The following is a 19,071-nucleotide window of genomic DNA, read 5'->3' as shown; positions in this document are numbered from 1 at the left end:
AAAGCTACTTCACAAACCTGCACTTGTTGGTGGATCTCGAAAGGAATCAGTTTAGAGCTACTACTCTGCCTGTCAGACTTTGTATCTTTTTCGTTATGCAGGCGACTTCATGTTGAGGATGCCATTGATTTGATTCGGATGCGCATTAATACCTATTTGTGTGACTAAGTATCCTAAAAATCAGCTAGATGAGACTCCAAACATGCATTTTCTCGGGTTCAACTTCATGTGGTATTTTCGGAGCAGGTTGAAGGCTTCGACAAGATTCTTGATGTGATCTGCTCGTTGGGGAGCTTTGACTAGCATGTCATCTATGTAGACCTCCATAGTCTTGCCGATTTGCTCTTTGAAAATCTTGTTCACGAGTTTCTGGTATTTTGCTACGGCGTTCTTCAGCCCAAAGGGCATGACTTTTTAGCAATATGCTCATTTTTCAATTACGAAAGAAGTCTTCACTTTATCATCATCATGCATCATCATTTTCTTATAGCCAAAGTATGCATCTATGAAGCTTAGCAACTGGTTGACGGAAGTTGAATCTACAAGCTGACCAATTCTTGGTAGTGGAAAGATATCCTTTGGGCATGCCTTGTTAAGGTTGGTATAGTCCACGGACATTCTCCATTAGCCTTGGTCTTTCTTTGCCACCAGAACAATATTGGCCAGCCACTCTGAGTATGAGACTTCTTCAATGAAGGCAGCAGCTAGGAGCTTATCAATCAAGCTCGGGAGCGAAGTTGCGTCTCTTTTGTGCCATTGGTTTCCTAGTTGGGTTGACATGAAAAAGATGGCAGATGATCTGTGGATAGATGCCTAGCATGTCAGATGGTGACCATGCAAATACATCTTTGTTATTATTGATGAATGAGATAAGCTTCACCTTTTCTTCTGGGCTTAGGTGCGAGCCGATCCTCAGTTTTCTTTCTAACTTATCAAGATCAAGGGGTATTAGCTCCACATCCTTCTCAGGCTTCCATCCTTCTTCAGGAGAGACCTCCGAACAGATTCTCTCATCTTGGACTTGATTCGTTAATTGCAATTGGGGAATGGTTATTCCTTTTCCCTTCTAGTCTTCTCGACTATCAGGAACAGGATCTGCTTCCTCCCCTACTTGTTCTACTCCCTTCAGATTTGCTTGATTTATAGGGACTTACTGGGTCTGTCTATTTTTCTTCTGCCATTGAGATAAACATATTCTCGCCATCGCCTGATTGCTGAAGATCAGCCCAACACCGCTTCCAAGGATTGGGTAGCGAATTTTCTAGTGCGTGGCGAAAGTGATGGTGTTGATCTTGCGAATCTATGGCCTGCCCATGATGCCAGAGTAAGGGAGACTTCATCAGTGATTATAAAGGTTTGCGAGTTGATCACTAGTAGAGAGTAGACGTCGAGGTTTATTGTGCCCCCGATAATCGAAGTCGAGGCCATTAAAGTCGGTAAGTAACCTGGCTGACTTATTGATTTTTGTATTCATGACCATCTGTTGGACAACTGACAGCTGTAAAATGTTAGCTGTATTGCCCTCATCTACATGGATTCGGTCGATCATGGCTTGTGTGATTTGGATGCTTATAAACAAGGCGTCATTGTGTGGCATATCAAGCGTGACCAAGTCTTTCTTCTGAAAGCCGATCGTCTTCAATTGTTGGGCAGATGGTTAGGACTTGGGAGATCAAAGTCGCTTGCCTAATCTTCCTCTTTCTTTCTTTGCTGGTCAGCCCAGATTCCTCGGAGTTGGCTAGGATTGTGTTAATCCTTATGACCTTCTGTAGAGGCTCCTCAGCTGCATCATGATCCTCAATCTGCTGGATGGCCTTCTTTGTCATGAACTCCGTGCAATGGCTTTCTCTTATGAGCTCTTCGAGGTGCATATTTCAAGATAGGTAGTTGGCTCTGTCACGCCTATGTTGTCACATCCCTGGATTGGCTCCGTCATAGCACGATATTGTCCGCTTTGGGCCCCCCTCTCTGCCCTCAGAGTTTTGTTTCTGGGGGGGCTCACGAGCAACTTCCTAGTGGGTCACCCATTTTTGGATTGCTCTAGTCCCAACTTGCTTAACATTGGAGTTCCCATGATTCCGAAGCTAGTGAGCTCCCGAAAGCCTTCGTGCTAGATGAAATCGGGTATGTACATATAAGGCATATCACCCCCTCTCTGTTGGTCGATGTGGGATGTTACAATCACCCCCTTAGGGGCCCGACATCCTCGTCGGCACACTCGCACCACACGGCAGAGTGGCTCTGATACCAAATTGTCACATCTTGGGATCGGCTCCGCCGTAGCACGATATTTTTCGCTTTGGGCCCCCCTCTCTGCCCTCACGGTTTTGTTTATGAGAACACACACTCACACTGACAATTTAGAGTCTTTCTAAATAAAATGTATCTCTATTCATTGAGAATTGCCCATTATATGGACAGAATACAAGTTAATTAGGAAAGAACACAAGCTGATATTCAGCCCCTGAAAACAGCTCACCTACCACATATACATGTATCTAATTATAGCTAACCTACCACAAATACATGTATCTAATACATGTATCTAATTATAGCTAACCTACCACATATACATGTATCTAATTAATGAAAGAATCTGCTGGCATTTAAATCTGATTTCCTTTGACATCCCCCCTCAAATTGATGCTGGGAAATCGACAAGCATCAATTTGCTAACGAGGAAATGATGGCGCTGACGTGGCATGGATTTGGTGAAGATATCGGCAATCTGCAGAGTAGTGGAGACATGTGGAAGGGTGATAACCTGATGATCATAGGCTTCTCGGATGGAGTGACAGTCAACCTCGATGTGCTTGGTGCGTTCGTGATAGACGGGGTTGGCTGCAATTTGGATGGCACTTGTGTTGTCAGCATGCAGTGGAGTAGGATGAAGTGGACTGAACCCAAGCTCTGTGAGGAGACCACGCAGCCAAATGATCTCGGAGCACGCAGCAGACATGGCGCGATACTCTGCCTCAGTGGATGATTTGGAGACGTGGTCTTGCTTCTTGCATTTCCAAGAGATAAGGGCATCACCAAGAAACATACACCAGCCAGTAGTAGATCTCCTGGTGTCTGGGCAACCGGCCCAATCAGCGTCACTATAGGCCTGAAGCTGAAGAGAAAAACCTGTAGGGAAGAACAAGCCATGACTAGGTGTGCCAAGAATATAGCGAATGATGCGGCGAACGGCAGAGAGATGGTGATGCCTCGGGGCTTGCATGAACTTGCTGACAGTGTGAACAGCATAAGAGATGTCTGGTCAGGTGATGGTTAGATAGATAAGACTACCAACCAGCTTCCGATAGGTAGTAGGATCCTCAAGAAGCTCCCCGTCGTCACGTCGATATTTCACATTAAGTTCCATGGGGGTGTCAACGGAAGTAGTGTTGGTGAGGCCGGCTAACTGAACCAGATCTTGACTGTACTTGTGCTGATGCAAGAAGAGACCATGAGGTTGATGATGGACCTCTAAACCCAAGAAATAAGTGAGTTGACCAAGATCTTTCATGTGGAAAGTAGAATGCAACAAAGTCTGAACTGCAGAGATTGCCTCCAAGTTAGAGCCAGTGATGACAATATCATCCACATAAACAAGAAGAACAACGATACCCATGGATGTTCGTTGTAGAAAAAGAGAGGAGTCATACTGACTCTGAGTGAAAGAAAAACCAAGCAAAGTGGAGCGAAACTTTTCAAACCATACTCGCGGGGCCTGCTTCAAACCATACAAAGAACGTTTCAGTTTGCAAACATCATTAGGTGAGGAAGTAGGCATACCAGAGGGAAGTTTCAAGTAAACTTCTTCCTTGAGATCACCGTGAAGGAATGCGTTCTTGACATCCATTTGATGTAAGGGCCAGGATTGGGATGCAGCAAGGGCGAGTATGGTGCGGACAGTGGTCATTTTGGCAACTGGTGCGAAGGTCTCATCATAGTCGAGACCATATTCTTGTTTGTTGCCAAGTGCCACTAACCGAGCCTTATAACGGTCTATGGACCCATCAGAACGAAGCTTGACAGAAAACACGAACTTACTGCCAAGGGGTTTCACGGAGGAGGGACATGGAACAACGTCCCAAGTTTGGTTTTCCTCAAGTGCGAGAAGCTCAGTTTCAACCGCTGTCCGCCAACACTCATGCTTCATGGCCTGTGTATAAGACGAAGGAAGAGAAATAGAAGACAAGGTGGCAGTGAAGAGGGAAAGAGGAGCGGAACCAAACCTATCTGGTGGTCTACGAACCCGAGTACTCTGTCTGAGGGGGGGAGGTGCAGTTGCTGGAACAGGAGCAGCAGTCGAGGAAAGAGCTGGAAGGGGCTGGGGAGGTGCTGGAGGTTGATGGGAAGTGGCGGAGGAGCGTCGTTGATACACTAAGAGAGGCTGAGAAGGGACTGGAGCTGGAGAAGAGATATTTAAAACAGGAGCTGCAGAAGAGTTAGTAAACATAGGCAAAACAGAAAATGAAGGAGAAACGGGGTCCTGATGCGTGGGAAAAAAATACTGATTTTCTAGAAAGATGACATTTCTAGAAACTCGAATGCGTCGCAAATTTGGATCATAGCAAAGAAAACCTTTCTGGTGGACTGAATATCCTAAGAAAGCACACTGGATCGATTGAGCCGTGAGTTTTGTGCGTTCATGTGCAGGAAGATGAACATAACAGACACAACCAAATGTACGAAGGTTGGAATAAGATGGAGGGCGACCAAATAACTTGGTGAAAGGAGAGTTGTGGTGCAATGTGGGAGAAGGCAACCTGTTGATGAAATGGACAGCAGTGGAGAGAGCTTCACACCAAAAACGAGAGGGCGTAGATGACTCTAACAGGAGAGTGCGAACAACATCAAGGAGGTGACGGTTCTTCCTTTCAGCCACCCCATTTTGTTGAGGTGTTGAAGGGCAAGACCGTTGAGAGATGATGCCATGAGTCTGTAGGAAGTCCTGAAACAAATGAGACATATACTCACCCCCATTGTCAGAACGAAGGATTTTGATATGGGCCGAAAATTGGGTCTGAATATATGCATGAAAAATCTTAAAAACAGAAAAGACTTCATCTTTAGAATGTAGAAAATATATCCATGTGAAACGGCTATAGTCGTCGATAAAAGTGACGAAGTATTTGTAATTAGCATGAGAAGTGACTGGTGCCATACCCCACACATCACTATGTATCAAATCAAAAGGTTGGACTACATGGGGTGTGTGAATAGGAAATGGCAGAGTCTTACTTTTGCCAAGTCTGCAAGAATTGCAATCAAATTGAACAGCACTAAGAGATGGTGATTCTGTATTCCCAAGAAAACCAGATTTCAGTAAATCATGAAGTACAGTAGGTTTGGATGTCCGAGACGTTTATGCCACGCTCGGTAATCAACATGAGCAGAATTACAAGAGACAAAGGGTGAAAAAGAAGACAAAGGAAATTGAAGAGGAAAAAGACGTCCCACTTTAGGCCCCCTCGCGATCATCCTCCCTGACTGTTGATCCTGCACAACACAACCAGATTTAGAGAATTCCACTTTGCAATCATTATCAACCAACTGACCGACAGACACAAGATTGGTGGTAAGACCAGGAGATACAAAGACATCAGTGAGAGAGGAAGAAACATCACCAGTGGCCGTGATAGGTAAATGATTGCCATCAGCAGTATGAATTTTGAGATTTCCAAAATATTTGTTTACATTGGTAAGAGAATCAGCATTGTTCGTCATATGATGGGAAGCCCCGGAATCAAAGTACCAAGGAGATGATGTGGAGAAGGGTTTACCTGAAAGTCCTAAAGCTGAAAATGCAGAAATGATCATTTGTTGAATCATGTCAGGGGTCACAGGTTGAACAGGAGCACTTTGTGTCAGCGGTACTGCAGTCACAGAACTACCAGCACTAGAAGAGCCAACGGAGACAGTATATGCGGTCTCTGATTTCTTGGGTGGTCGAGTAGGACATTCCTTGATGATATGGCCATCCTTTTTGCAGTAGTTGCAGAATTTTCGGGGACAATTTGCAGCATAATGACCAAATCCCTTGCAACAAAAACACTGAACAGTGCTCATATCCCTGCCTCGTGGCTTACCTTGTGCTGCATAGGCCATAGGAACATATGCAGACCGCCGTTGTTCCATGGTGGTTTGAGTGAGAAGGCGCTGTTCCTCGCGAAGGAGATCATTGAGGCATGTATCCAAGGAGGGGACAGATTCTCGGTTCATAAGATTGGATCTGGTGCCTTCAAATTCAGGTCTCAGTTTCATTAGAAATTGATCCCTCTGGGTAGTTTCATGGACAGATTGAACAAAACTAAGACCTTCGGATGGTAAGTCAGCATAAACTATATCAGTGTATTCACCCCAAAGATTAGTGAATCTAGAGTAAAAATCAGAGATAGAAAGGCTATCCTGTTGGAGAGCGGCCAATTCATGTTCAAGCTGGAACCGACGAGCAGTGTTTCGTTGACTATAGATCTTCTTCAGGTAAGTCCACATCTGAGCTGCAGTCTGAGATGATCGAAGGTTCAAGATGATATTAGGTTCGACAGATCCTAAAATCCATGTCATAACTTGAGCGTCCTTGACTTCCCACTTGGCGTGCTGGTCTTTGTCTTTGTTTTTGTCAGGAGCTGGGTTACTTCCATCAACATGTCCCCACGCCTCCTTACCTTTGACGAAAATCCCGAAGTGAAACGCCCAAGCAGAGTAGTTCTTGCCATTGAAACGAATCAAAGAAACCTCAGACTTATCCGAAGACATGATGTCAAGAGAACTTGATCAAGAATAACCGAGACTAAGAGACTTGAGAGCAAGAGATAACTGAGACTAAGAGACTTGGGAGCGAGAGATAATTCAGAGCTATAGCTCTGATACCATGACAATTTAGAGTCTTTCTAAATAAAATGTATCTCTATTCATTGAGAATTGCCCATTATATGGACAGAATACAAGTTAATTAGGAAAGAACACAAGCTGATATTCAGCCCCTGAAAACAGCTCACCTACCACATATACATGTATCTAATTATAGCTAACCTACCACAAATACATGTATCTAATACATGTATCTAATTATAGCTAACCTACCACATATACATGTATCTAATTAATGAAAGAATCTGCTGGCATTTAAATCTGATTTCCTTTGACACACACCACATGGAAGAGTGTCTCTGATACCAAATTGTCACATCCCAGGATCGGCTCCGCCGTAGCACGATATTGTCCGCTTTGGGCCCCCCTCTCTACCCTCACAGTTTTGTTTTTGGGAGCTTAAGAGCAACTTCCCAGTGAGTCACCCTTCCTGGGATTGCTCGTCCCTCACTTGCTTAACTTCAGAGTTCCCATGACTCTGAAACCAATGAGCTCCCAAAAGGCCTCGTGCTAGATGAAGGCGGGCATGTACATATAAGGCACATCACCCCCTCTTCATTGGTCGATGTGAGGTGTAACAATCCACGCGCCTTAGGGGCCCAACATCCTCGTCGGCACACTCGCACCACACAGCAGAGTGGCTCTGATACCAAATTGTCACATCCCGGGATCAGCTCTGCCGTAGCACGATATTTTCCGCTTTGGGCCCCCATCTCTGCCCTCAAGGTTTTGTTTCTGGGAGCTCACGAGCAACTTCCTAGTGGGTTACTGACAAGCTCATATTTATATATATTTTTTACATCAAATTCACATGTCTTTTCTTAGTTAATTCCTTATATTATTGAGCTATTTACTTTGTTTTTGTGTTTTGTAGGATCTGTCAAGCAAAGAAAAGAAAAATAGCACAAGTGGGATTTTAAGTCACAAATTCGTCAAAACTGCCTGTGCAGATGAGCTGACTTTGGAAGCAAGTTGCGAACAGCTCAGAATGAATTAGAGAACGTGCCATATATGCTTGGAAAGCTACAGATGTCTATTCTCTGGAGCATTTCGTGGATTGTTCATATCATTTTTCTAGAAGCAGTTATGGCCATTTTAACACTGAAAGGTTCACAAGAGGCTGAGCAGTTTGTAACTGCAATGAAAGCAATAAACCCAATAAATCTAACAGCCAAAACGGATGCAGCCAAGAACAAGCCAGCGGAAACCTATTCAAATATTTGAGGAAATGGAATTAAAGATGGGGATTAGGTGGGAGTAATTGGCATAAAAGCCACCCAAAGAGTTACAATTGTTTTACCATTTTCTCTCACTTATTGTCATCAATAAATAGCTATTAGTGGGGGAAGTTTGGGAGGAGAGCGATCTTTGAGAAAGAAATAGAGAGGCAAGGCAGCAACGTTGGGGATATAGGAGGAAGGAGGAAATCTTGGCATTCTCTTCTTTCGGTTTTACCTTCCCAAACTCATGTCTTTCTTTTGGTTTAATTTAATAATAATGTGTAACTAAATTTTTAGTAGTTAGGGGCTGTTTTGAAGCCCAAGATATGATTACAATGTGTTATGGCGTTTCGTTTCAATTTCTTTCATGAAAGGATGAAAATTGCTTCATTACTTGTCTCATTGATGAATTCTTTATGTGTTTTCTACGGATGCATACTTAGTAAGCATATTTAGGATTCTAATGCTATGAATATGTGTATGCCTGCCCTTGTTGAATGAGGACCTACATATGTTCTAGAGTAGTACTTGTTAGTTGTGATTAACATGTGAATCCATTTCTAGGATAAGTAAGACAACGCCAGTACTTACGATGCCTTGTGATGACTCAAACTCTTTTCGTTCTTAATGATTTCTACTTGTTAAATCTTTGAACACGCCATTCTAGATTGCATGCTAGGGACTAAGTTAAATTGAAAACGTCATTCTCTTAATACTACATAAGAAAGAGTAATAGGTTGAGTTCTAACATTGAGCCAACTTGAGCATCTTCATCCGGAAATAAAAGGAATCTGATTGAAACATAACATGTTTGCATGATTATTTGGTGGTGGATAGCACTTCCCCTAACTCATTTTCTTAATTGTGAGATATAATCTGTTCTTATAATTCAAAATTCGTTTCTGTCCTGTTGTTGACCGATTTAATTTATATAGCAAATCAACTCTAAAAATCCAGAAATTTGTGTGAGTGTAGCTCTGCATGTCTAGTATCTGTGCATAAAATTTCATAGACTTTAGATAAGTGTAAGTAGGGATAATAATTATTTTTTCGGTGGCTGGTCAGTAGGGACAGCAGCGCAGTTTTCGCGACATTTCAAGTAGTTAGATAAGACAATCTTCTGTGGGAAAGACCCTTATTTTCATATGCTACAATTGACAAATCTTAGTGTTATTAAGGAAAATCAATAGGATATTTGTGTGCTACTTTGTGGTGTGCTTTTAAGCCTATTAGTCACCCATCCTGAGATTGCTCTAGCCCCCAACTCGCTTAATTTCGGAGTTCCCATGACTCCGAAGCCAGTAAGCTCCCAAAAGGCATCATGCTAGATAGAGGCGGGCATGTACATATAAGGCACATCACCCTCTCTCCGTTGGTCGATGTAGGATGTTACAATAAAAATTTATTTCGGACCGGGTTGTTACACTTTGGGCCAATATACAAGTCTCACATTGAAAGGTAAACTCATCACAAGAACGAAATAATGACGAAAACAAACACTTAAGATAACCAAATGATGGGTATCCTAAGCGACGATGCCACAGCCAAATTTGTTGTTTGTCTTTGCCACTGCCACTCTGAACTTTATTAGCAACACAATCACGAACTACTGCAGCCAGTAAAGTCAAGTAGTACAAACCCTTATCCGTTTACCATGTCCAATCGTCTCGTGAGTCCTGAGATCCTGGAAAGAACAATGAGTAGAATAGAAAAAAACAAAAGTGTTAAATGTATCAAGTAAACAACCAACAGATAACAAGTTGCAGTGAATATTAGGAACCAGGAGTGCATAGGACAAAGACAAGGAAGGGGTGAGGTGTGTACCCTCACCTGTAACAAGCAAGGGTGAGCCATTAGCATTAGTTATGTAGAGGTCAAGAGGATTACTAGACAACTCATCAAACAATTTATCATCACAAGTCATATGATCAGAAGCACCAGTGTCAATTATCCAAGTATTAGAACCAATACCTGGAAGGGTATCAGAAGCACACAAATGGGCAAACGGAGTTGGGAAATCCATCTTTCCTTGGGTTATAGTACAAGTAGCCTTGGGGCTATACATACAAGCTTGGTAGTTAGCAAACCAATCGAGGTAACCATGCTCCTTAGAACACTTCTCGGAATAATGATCACCACCACAATGACTGAACTTATGAGGTCTCTAAAGGGAACTAAATTTGGCATAGGCAGAACCAACAGAACGAGACCCAAAAGAGGCATTGGACGGCTGGGTAAATGGGTGACCTATCGAGTGATGGTGGGCGACAGATCATGAGTAGGCAGAATCCACCTTGAGGGTGGCAACTCCTCCAAGCATAGAAGATTGATGAATGTCCTCTTTCATCACCATGGGATAAGCTTCCAAAGGAGACAGAATAGGACTTAGAGTAAGGATTCGGCTATGGACACCATTATACGGCATATCAAGCCGTCCAAGAAAATCATAGACTCGATCGACATCAATTTCTTTTTTACGATGAGCCACATCATCAGGATTGATATGTTCATTAGGACGTAGACAATCAATCACCTAAGAGATGGTGTGGAGTTTTTCATAAAACATTTTCACAGGTTCCATTTTGAGAGGTAAGGATGGACTACCGTCGAAGTTGAAACAACATTAGAACCATTCTGAATCACAGTATAGGTCTTCTGAGCGGCCTCCCACACATCAAAAGTAGTGGCACACTGATCAAACAAGGCACAACTAGTCATGGAATTGAGAATCCATGATTGTACCAAACAATTATCTTCTTCCCATTCAGTACAGGCATCTGAAGTGGCAAGCAGAGCAGTTTTCTTTCCATTGATGAAGCGTGCCATACGACGAGTAGTAATTGTAAGGCGTGCACCACGAGACCAAGCAGCATAATTGGAGCCGTCCAATTTGTCACAAGTAACAGGAGTAGAGTAGTCACATGAAGGAAGATCCTTCTTCATCCGAGAAGCACTAGCCTTTGGCACAATCTTGGAATCATCACCCATAATAACAGTGGAAACACCAAAAAAGAGCAAAGGCGCACAACAACACAACACATAAATCTAATAGGGCACACACAACACATGCAAAAAAATATATATAATGGGGCGAGAACACGGGTGGGCACAACGCACAGGTCACTATAAAGTCGGCTTTGATGCCAAGTCAAACAATATGGGATAGAATATTTTATGATATATTTTTATTCTCCAAAAGGAGGTATTTATAATACAAGGTGTAAACCTAAGTAGGGTCATACAAGGAAACAAATAGAAAACCTAATTACACAAAATATGTACAAAAGAGAAAGAAATAAAATCATAATATAATAGGAAGTAAATCTCTTGATCAAATTAGGATCTCGCCAACAGGTACGGTGGAGGATGGCGAGATGATAACCAAAAGGCTCAGCACATTTTATAGGGTTTAACAATGGTAACACTTCATGTTAAAGAGACAATTTCAATTGCTTAAAGAAGAGAAGGTTTAGAGAGAGAGGCTCTTCATTCTCTCTAAAATTTCTCTCGTCTCTACCGCCCTCTTCTGAGCAGCTGGTGGCTCTCCCACCGCCCTTTGGGGTTGCTCCTTCCGGCACCTCTGGTGTGCCTATTCTGCCACCTTTTGTATGGCTTCTTTTCTTTACTTTATGTGTTTCCTTTCAAAAGCCCTTCCTCTGCATTTTCAAATGTTGGCCCAGAGATACTTTACTTCTCCCTATGAATTTCCATTCCCTTTGTTTTACATCCCTTGCATCTCCCTCATCTATCTTTCCTCTCATCCCTCCACTCCTTCGTTGACCCATGTCTCTCCCCCCACCAAATCTCAAAACCAAAAGTCCTCTACCCCTAAAAGTTACATGGTTTATCACTGGATTGCTGCAACTGTTTTACTCCAACAACTCATTATCAGATGTAACACTTGGATTTACACTTGTGGACTCTGTAAATCTATGGTCAATTTTGACCACTACTTGATAGAGCACTTGAGTATGATGTATGGTGAATTGCTCCCCCATATCCACACTCTACAGATCTCCTCTCTTGGTTCTCCTGAACCTCACTCTTCTTGTGGCAACGGCTGCATATCTGGTGATGACTTTTGTATTTTAGGTTGAGTTTTTATTTTGTTATGGAACCCTTGTTTTTCTATTTTCTAACTTTTGTATTTGGGTTTCCTTATAAGCCGTATCTTTATTTGGCAATGAAATATGAAAATACCTATAGGATGGCTTAAAACACTAAAAAGTAAAGTCTGCGTTTTGAGTAGTCAAGAGTAACACAGTAATATATAAAAACACGCCAAAGGGATTGATACGATGTATCAATCCTCTACAGTACAGAACGTAAAAACAGATAAAAACACAGAAGTTATTTTACATAGTAAAACCCTACCTCTGGGAAAAATCCACGGGACCTGATAGTCCAAGGCAAATCCACTATAGAACGATGATTACAAGAAGTATACAAACTTGTCCTAGACACTCTAGACAACGTACCAACTTCTTCATAACTCAACTTTTCGCGGGATGATCTTTCGACACTCCTTATGTTGAACGCAATACTAGTCACGATTGCTTTAAGCTCGCCGGAGTTCTTCCAACTCTTCTTATGTTGAATCCGATACTGATCACAATCGATTCAAGCTCACCGGAGAAAAATCGCCACAATGGTCTAGGTGCCCTCAATCATATGAGTCACCGAACATACAAATGAATGCAATATGAATACAAAGATAAATCACCAAGACAATCTTACTCTTGATGATTTATCCTTCTGGAAAATAAAGCACAACAACTTTCTTTTATATATATGAAAACTCAAGAAATACTCTAGTCGTTGAAAGTTGTAAGAGAATGAAAACCAAGCCTTGCTTTTTATAATGGTTTTCAAAACTGGAAACAAAATCAATTAGTTCATAATCAACAGAGTAAATTGCCAGAATCAGACTAATTGATTTCCAATCAAAGAAGACTTTTTAATGTTCAGAACAGGAAAGCAATTTAATCTTTCTTCAAATAAAAAGTCTTCTTAATCCAAATGTTAAACAGATTGTGACTTTGAAATATTGCTTGAAATACCACAATCAAGATGCATGATTGAATGAGGAATTTACCTTAGTGATCGTTGGTTGACATATAAGCCTTCAGAACATATCTTGGAATTTTGACAGCCACCATCACAACTAATTTATCATCTTTACTTAGTCTAATTTGTCTCTAGGAAATGCCAATCACAAAATCAATACTAACACAATCTCCCCCTTTGGCATTTCCTAGACAAAACACCTATTACAACTCAAAATAAATTGCATGGGATTTAACAACTGAAATCCTACTCTAAACTCCAAGCTCTAACTCCCTGCACATAATGACACAACAAAACCAGTGAAGCATGTGGGAGAAGAAATGTAATTCAAAACAAAATTACAACATCACTCCTCCTAAATTCTACAGCACAATCTAAACTCCAAGCTCTGACTCCCTGCACATAATGAAACAACAAAACCAGTGAAGCATGTGGGAGTAGAAATGTAATTCAAAACAAAATTACAACATCACTCCCCCTTATTTCTACAGCACAATCTAAACTCCAAGCTCTGACTCCCTGCACATAATGAAACAACAAAACCAGTGAAGCATGTGGGAGAAGAAATGTAATTCAAAACAAAATTACAACATCACTCCCCCTTAATTCTACAGCACAATCTAAACTCCAAGCTCTGACTCCCTGCACATAATGAAACAACAAAACCAGTGAAGCATGTGGGAGAAGAAATGTAATTCAAAACAAAATTACAACATCACTCTCGCTTAATTCTACAGCACAATCTCTCCCCCTTTTTATCATAATTTCACACAATCATCTCTCCCCCTTTTTGTCAGGAAATCCAAAGGGCAAGAAAAGAACATAAGGGAGCAAATATAAGATCATAATGAAATCACCAATGTAATGCCCAAGAAATAGCAAGATGTCAGAAGCCAAAAAGAGAGGGATAACAGTAGCTTGCATTAAAGTGGCAAAAATATGAGAGAATGATTATCACCAAAAATTAGAAAGATTAACCATTGAAGTTCTTGAGGAAATTTATCTTGTCGTGACTAAAGGAAAGACAGATTGAAAAGATCAGTGTGTCTGATTTTAGATGTTCAAAGGGTGCAAAATTCTCATCGTGCATAGCCATCTTCACCTACAAGAACAACACACACAATTTTTGTAATAACCCAAAACAAAATATCTAAAAATTAGCATTAATTTATTCTAGCAAAAAGATGATTTTGCCCTCGCATTATTTAATAGGGAAAAAGTTGACTTTTTGATCGAGAAGGAATTTGGTAATTTCGCTTACGCCGTTGCGTAGAGCACCGCGAAACGAGTCCGTAGACATGGAGTGGACTCGAATTGGAGTTGTAACGAAGAAAATACGGTCAAAATACCGTGAAGGGCAAAATGGTAATTTGAAAAAAGTCAGATTTTTATCTCTTTTCTCCTCTCTCTCTCTCTCTCCTCATTTCTCTCTCCTCTCTCTCTCTCCTCCCGTCGCGCGCAGCCCGCGCCCCTCCTCCCTTCCCGTCGCCACACCGGCCACCACAGGGCACGCCGATCTCCGGCGTTGGTACCAGCAGCTTCGTCTCGCCGCCGCTGTCACGCCACGACCCGCCTCCACCCCTGTACCGGCCGGAGCTCGCCGGAAACTGGAGGAGAACCGCCGGTTTTGGGCAAAACTTCATCTCCTTCGTTCTCCCTCAATTCTCAACCAAATCGTTCGAGTAAGGTATGGATTCTCACCTATTTTTCATGCTCTAGTTGATGGTTGGATAGGTTTTGATCGATTTTAGCTGTAGATCACTCGATTTTCGAATTGAAAATCGACCGAACTTTGGCCTCCTTGATCGGCTGTTTCCGGCTACTTTTTGGGGTATGTCCAAGAACAAAAGTGACTCCAAATGGGGTGTTTTACCTAGGATAGGAGTTTGGAGTCTTGGTTTCGAGTTTTTCCGGCAACCCGATATCGCTTTGGACACCCAAACTGCCCGCGCTTGTGGCGGCGCGTGGGTGAGGGTAGTGAAGTGACTCTAAGTAGTTTTGCAATCCTCGTGTTGTCACGAGAGCGTAGGCTTTCACGGATCTCAATTTGGAGTCCGTTTGAGCCCCGAACGGATTTTCCATATTGTGCGATTCTTGGGTGCTGTACCGTCGAGCCGTTGGATTGCACCCAAATTCAGCTATGTCGTTCTACATGATTTCAGGATCGTGTAGGATTCAACAGATTGCGAATCGGAGTCCCGGATACTCCGAAATCGCGAACCCTGGAGCTAGAGTTTGGATTTTAAGCGATAATGCAATTTTGGCTAATCCGACTGTCCGTTTCGGACCAAACTCGCAGGACATGGGTCTTTCTCTGTAAGGAACCTTTAGAGAATCCCAGTTTGGCCATCGGAGATCGTGGACCACACGAGGTACCGGATCGGCCGGTCTGACAATTTATCGCTTGGAACAGCTTCAAGTCTTTCAAGGCTGTTCTAATTGTCTGAAAGGCTAAAGTGGGCATAGGAGTGGCTTTAAAATGAGTACACGCATTTCTAGGAGCCGGGGGCAGGGTATTTAATTTAATTCTTTTATTGAGCAGTTTTATTAATTTAATCTTTATGGGCAATTAGGCACCAGAGGACTGGCAGACCCACAGGAGGGACCTTCAAAGGGTCCAGCTAGCTCGGACCAGCAGTGAGTGGACTTTTCTTTTCTAAATGATATTTATAATTAAATTTTATATTTGATCTTGAATAAGTGTTATTACATATTTTCTGAACATGAACTGCATCGTGAAATATCTTTATTTTTATAATACTTAGTTGAGCAGCAGACTTGAGATCTTTGATACATAAATAGTAACTTAGCTCAGATTTATCAGATTTCGGAGAATTATCAGATTTTTCTAAATTAGAACCACCATGTACCCGCTTGTTTTTAGTGATTACCCTCAGACGGATCGATGTCTACGGACATCTAGTCTGTTTACAGTTCTGTCAGTGCACTTGACATTGCCTCACGAGTTTCGGAGACGCTCGGACCGTGAGTGCCAGGATTTGCGGCTCGGCTGACTCTGTGTCCTCGAGACCTGCCAGGATTTGCGGTTCGGCTGACTCTGTGTCTCCGAGACCTGCCAGGATTTGCGGTTCGGCTGACTCTGTGTCCCCGAGACCTGCCAGGATTTGCGGCTCGGCAGACTTGGTGTCCCGAGACCTGTCAGGATTTGCGGCTCGGCTGACTCTGTGTCCCCGAGACCTGCCAGAATTTGCGGCTCGGCTGACTCTGTGTCCCCGAGACTTGTCAGGATTTGCGGCTCGGCAGACTTGGTGTCCCGAGACCTGCCAGGATTTGAGGCTCGGGTGACTCTGTGTCCCCGAGACCTGCCAGGATTTGCGGCTCGACAGACTTGGTGTCCCCGAGACCTGCCAGGATTTGGGCTCGGCTGACTCTGTGTCCCCGAGACCTGCCAGGATTTGCGACTCAGGCTGACTACGGTCCCCTGTATCTTGCCAGAGCGGCTCGAGTTGACTTGGTGTCATCGAGACCTGCCGGCGGATCAGGCTGACCATAGTCCCCTGAATCCTGCCAGTTTGCGGCTCGGATAGACTTTGTGTCGCCGAGACCTGCCAGGGGATTTGACGGATTTTATTGGGGTACATTTAGGTGGTAGTTTAAAGGAATTTGAGTACTTTTATACAGCTATTGCTTTCAGTCATTTTATATCAGTTTCCTCAATGTTCGTGCATGTTTTATATCTCCATATAATTGTTCAGTTTTACGAATTTATATACATACATTTATATATAGTTAGATGAATACCTTATATTAAACACAGTTGAACTTTAGCCTTACTTATCAAGTTATTTTTACCATGGGGGTTATTATGATTATAAACTGATTTCAAGAACATTATTTTTGTCCACTCACATTTTCAAACTTGTTTTTCGCCCCCAGGCTGTAGAAGTGCGCAGGCATCCACCACCGGGCCACTCCTAGCTTCCGCACCACCAAGAAACGTAGGATTTTATTGTAAAAGTTCTTGAAATCTTGTAAATTAGTAGAAAATGCTCTGATATCTCGTTTTAGTGGGAAACTTGATATGGTGAATGCTTGGTTATTTTATTCTGGCAGTTGGTGGAAAATTATTTGCTTATTTAACAGGTGGAAGATTTTGGGTTTAAACAAAATACAGGGGAGACTCTGCCGAATTTTCGGCAGGAGTCTAAGGGAAGTTTTACTAGTAATTGTAACAGAAAGGGTAAAAAGGTCATTTGTGCCCGACATTCGCCAGGTGTCGGACACGCACAGGTTTTGGTTCGAATTCCAAAGTGGAATTGGGATCGGGTCCTGTCAATTTTAGTTTCAATCATATAAACAATATATGATGCTCACCTCTTTGTTTATGTGTCTTATGCTCTTCAATTTGTGATACATATTTCCAAAGAAATATTCTTGAAAACATGCTATGCAACAGGTCTGCAATTGACAAGATTGATAATGACATTGCAATCCTCAGATTCAGTTTATCATGCGTCTGTCTTAGTAATTCTGATATTCATGCAAAGGTTGAGATGCAATATGAAGCAAAGCCTAGCTGCACAATTAAACAAGAAGCATAAAACGATACTATGTTTGAAAAGAAATGTAAACATGATCATATCATCTTGTGCACTTGAACAATAACTCTCCTCCTAAAGATATGCCAAGGATGAAAACAGTTATAGCACCCAAGAAAAATAAGATGAAAAATAAAGGGAATAAACTGAAACAAGAAAATAAAAGAAACATAATTAAACATCAATGACTTTGCCAACATTATACCAAGACTCCTTCTTCATACATGTAAAAAAAAAATAAAAAAAAATCATGAGTACGTGCCAACGCTACCAATATATGTCTAGAAGCATTTGTATTTGGGCTTCCTTATAAGCTGTATCTTTATTTGACAATGAAATATGAAAATACCCATAGGATGGCTTAAAACACTAAAAAGTAAAGTCTGCATTTTGAGTAGTCAAGAGTAATACAGTAATATATAAAAACACGCCAAAGGGATTGATACGATGTATCAATCCTCTTCAGTATAGAACGTAAAAGCAGATAAAAACACAAAAGTTATTTTACGTGGTAAAACCCCACATCTAGAGAAAGTCCACGGGACCTGATAGTCCAAGGCAAATCCACGGGACCTGATAGTCCTAGACACTCTAGACAACGTACCAACTTCTTCATAACTCAACTTTTCGCGAGATGATCTTTCGACACTCCTTATGTTGAACGCAATACTGGTCACGATTACTTCAAGCTTACCGGAGTTCTTCCAACTCTCCTTATGTTGAATCCGATACTGGTCACGATCAATTCAAGCTCACTAGAGAAAAACCGCCACAACGGTCTTAGTGTCTTCAACCGTATGAGTCATCGAACATACAAATGAATGCAATATGAATACAAAGATAAATCACCAAGACAATTTTACTCTTGATGATTTATCCTTCTGGAAAATAAAGCACATCAACTTCCTTTGATATATATGAAAACTCAAGAAATATTCTAGTCGTTGAAAGTTGTAAGAGAATGAAAACCAAGCCTTGCTTTTCATAATGGTTTTCAAAACTGGAAACAAAATCAATTAGTTCCTAATCAACATAGTAAATTGCCAGAATCAGACTAAGTGATTTCCAATCAAAGAAGACTTTTTAATGTTCAAAACAAGAAAGCAATTTAATCTTTCTTTAAATAAAAAGTCTTTTTAATCAAAATGTTAAACAGATTGTGACTTTGAAATATTGCTTGAAATACCACAATCAAAATGCATGATTGAATGAGAAATTTACCTTAGTGATCGTTTTGACATATAATCCTTCAGAGCATATCTTGGAATTTTGACAGCCACCATCACAATTAATTTACCATCTATACTTAGTCTAATTTGTCTCTAGAAAATGCCAATCACAAAATCAATACTAACAAAATA

The sequence above is a fragment of the Prunus persica genome, chromosome G7, assembly GCF_000346465.2.
Source record: "Prunus persica cultivar Lovell chromosome G7, Prunus_persica_NCBIv2, whole genome shotgun sequence".
Classification (NCBI taxonomy): Eukaryota; Viridiplantae; Streptophyta; class Magnoliopsida; order Rosales; family Rosaceae; genus Prunus; species Prunus persica.
Note: the sequence above shows the minus strand (reverse complement) of the source record.